Source organism: Sitophilus oryzae, unplaced genomic scaffold (assembly GCF_002938485.1).
Source record: "Sitophilus oryzae breed Bouriz unplaced genomic scaffold, Soryzae_2.0 scaffold_1184_pilon_pilon, whole genome shotgun sequence".
Lineage (NCBI taxonomy): Eukaryota > Metazoa > Arthropoda > Insecta > Coleoptera > Curculionidae > Sitophilus > Sitophilus oryzae.
In genome coordinates, this window is record NW_022145820.1 from 2,361,387 (window position 1) to 2,364,384 (window position 2,998).

General features: G+C 36.2%; 1 long non-coding RNA gene across 1 annotated transcript; it reads left to right on the top strand.

Annotated features, from left to right (window-relative positions):
* The first annotated feature begins 246 nt into the window (after positions 1–246).
* Positions 247–1,538, top strand: LOC115891527. The gene is made up of 2 exons (XR_004051873.1): positions 247–479; positions 1,482–1,538. It is a non-coding gene; the product is annotated as an uncharacterized LOC115891527 (long non-coding RNA).
* The last annotated feature ends 1,460 nt before the right edge of the window (positions 1,539–2,998 follow it).

The window sequence follows — 2,998 nt, forward strand, 5'->3', positions numbered from 1 at the left end:
TGGGAAATGTCATCGATCGTCATTTCCAAGCCAACTGGAGGCCGTTTTTTTTCGATCATACGGTATAACCGTATGGTTATACATACAGAAGTATTTCTGTTTCGATCTTGCTGGAAGCAATCCAGAAATGGCTCTGAATGCCTCTTCTTCAATGTCAGAGGGAATACTTTCCGAATCGCTCATTTTTTGAACTAGTGACATCAATATTATTTACTGTCATATTGTAAGAGTCTTGTTTTCCGTTAAAAATTGTTTATATTAAATTGTGTTATTTTAAGAAATAATATTTTATTTGAATCTCTAATTGACTTTTCTTGACCGCATGTATATGTATAATGTCGTTTCCTAGACGATGCGGTTTGCATTGTTGATGATTATTTTGACTGACGTCGCCATTTATCAAAAAAATATTAAATTCAGATTATAATTGTGTGGAAAATATTTCTGGGACTGAATAGAAGGAATGAAGTATTATACAGGTGAGTGTATTTTGTTCACTCACGGGCATTACTGGGATTTGTATGGGAGTAGTTTAATATTATTTAGTTAACAGTTATTGAGCTTTAGTAGTAGATAGAGAAGGGTATTTTAGTATTACTTTTGTGTGTGTGTTTTATAGTAGACAAGTATTTATCAAAGGGCATATTAATATAGTTTAGTTAAAAGATAGATGTTTATCAAAGAGTGTTTTAGCGTTATTTATTATAGATACGTAATGGACAGCTATTTATCAAAGAGTATTTTAGTAATATTTATTGGGTGTGATTTGTAATACCTGGCAAATTATCAAATGGTATTTAGTATTATTATTTTGGAGTGTTTTATATTTTTACGTATGACTCAAATTGTTTAACAACAATAATAAGCTATGTCGCTTTGTGGCCATCCCTTTTGTGTGTGGGACAGACGCCTTGTCGCTTAGCTGCGGAACAACAACATTATGCTATGTCGCCTTGTGGCCATCCCTTTTTATGGGACAGACGCCTTGTGGCCTTAGCTACGAAAGAACAACATTAAGCTATGTCGCTTTGTGGCCATCCCTTTTGCGTGTGGGACAGACGCCTTGTCGCTTAGCTGCGGAACAACAACATTAAGCTATGTCGCTTTGTGGCCATCCCTTTTGTGTGTGGGACAGACGCCTTGTCGCTTAGCTGCGGAACAACAACATTATGCTATGTCGCCTTGTGGTCATCCCTTTTTATGGGACAGACGCCTTGTGGCCTTAGCTACGGAACAACAACATTAAGCTATGTCGCTTTGTGGCCATCCCTTTTACGTGTGGGACAGACGCCTTGTCGCTTAGCTGCGGAACAACAACATTATGCTATGTCGCTTTGTGGCCATCCCTTTTGTGTGTGGGACAGACGCCTTGTCGCTTAGCTACGGAACAACACAAATATTTAACTATTTTATATACTCGATTATGGTGATGTGATCATGTGCGTTTTCCAGTGATGCTCAAGTATATTTTATTTTTATAGATTGCAAATTGCGTGATCATAGAGTGAGAGCATTACACAAGTGTCCCGGCATCTAAGGTGAGTTTAGCTTCTTTTGTTTATGTTGTTTGAATATTAAATTGATATTAACACCATTCATATATTATGCTATATAAACAAAAAAAAAATATTATATTTTTCTTACTCGCTCTTACAATATTGACATTGCCATGCATGGTGTTATTTAAACAAAGGTATTAAGGTAATTGATTTTTAGGATAGGTATATAATAGTTAAGTACAATAGTTTTTAAAATTCATTGTGTGTTTTTATAGTTAGGCGTAGATAAAATATTGTACAATACACGCGAGTTAACTCACTTGTATCATAAATATCTATTGTTTAATTATAGAAAATGAATCTATAATAAAAAAAATGCGAGTAGCTTATATTATAGAAAATACACAGAAATGTCAGTCTCTAAGTATATAATATTAAGTATTATTGCAATTATTTTATAGCAAAAGATTATTTCGGATACACTAACAACAGCGTACCGGAACCACCTTTCTTTTTCATAAAGCATATTAAAATTGTCGGACGTAATAGAGCCAGTATGTCGGGATCCGAATCGGAGCGTGAAAGGGTCAGGGATTTTTCCAATTTCCTTCGACTGAATTAAATTTTACACCCACACAGCGGCACACACGTGCGCCTCGCGTATGTCCGGCTCAGTTTTCAATTTCATCTTCTCGTCCGGAGCAGACCTTGCCCCGGCCCGATCCGCATAAACAGTAAAGAAAGCTATCCATCTTAGATCCCCCGTTTCCAATATCGAGGATTCTTACCGAAATTGCTATTTACAGGGCGATACGGTCGGAAGACTGCAGAGTGGGCCTTAATAACTCTATTTCTTTTGCTAGAAAAATATGTTATTTTTATGGAAATAATTATTAAATGTTTCTGTTCTTCATATATAAGTAAAATAGATATAAATCATAATCATCATTTTCAGCTTATTCAGCCATTTCCGATTATGGTATAGCGCATCCATCACATAATTAGATAGTCTCTTTGTAGTTGGGTCCATTATTGTCTAGTGTTGGCTCTGCGGACCCGAGTTATCCCTGCTAATTTCCTAATAACATGGTCTAATCTCAGGTTTGGTCTTCTTCTAGGTCTCTTAATTTCTGGTATCTACCATGCCATAATTTTTGTAGTCCACCAATTGTCCGTCCTTCTCGCCAGGTGTCCTGTCCATTGATACTTAAGGGATTTGACATCTATTATCTGGGTCTTTAGTCGTATCCACTCTATTCTTTTACGCTCTCTCTTCGTTATTCCCAGCATGTTTCGTTCCATTGAGCAGTGTGCGACCTGCAGTTTCCTTATGATATCCAGTTTTGTGTTTATTAGAATGTCTTTTCCGTCCACTAGTTCGTTGTATATTACTTTAGTTTTTCCTTAGTTCATTTTGAGACCCACTTTATTGCTAGCTGTATTTAGTTCGTTAATTTGGGCTGATTGTTTCTCTTAGTGTAATCTAGTTTCTCTTTGTG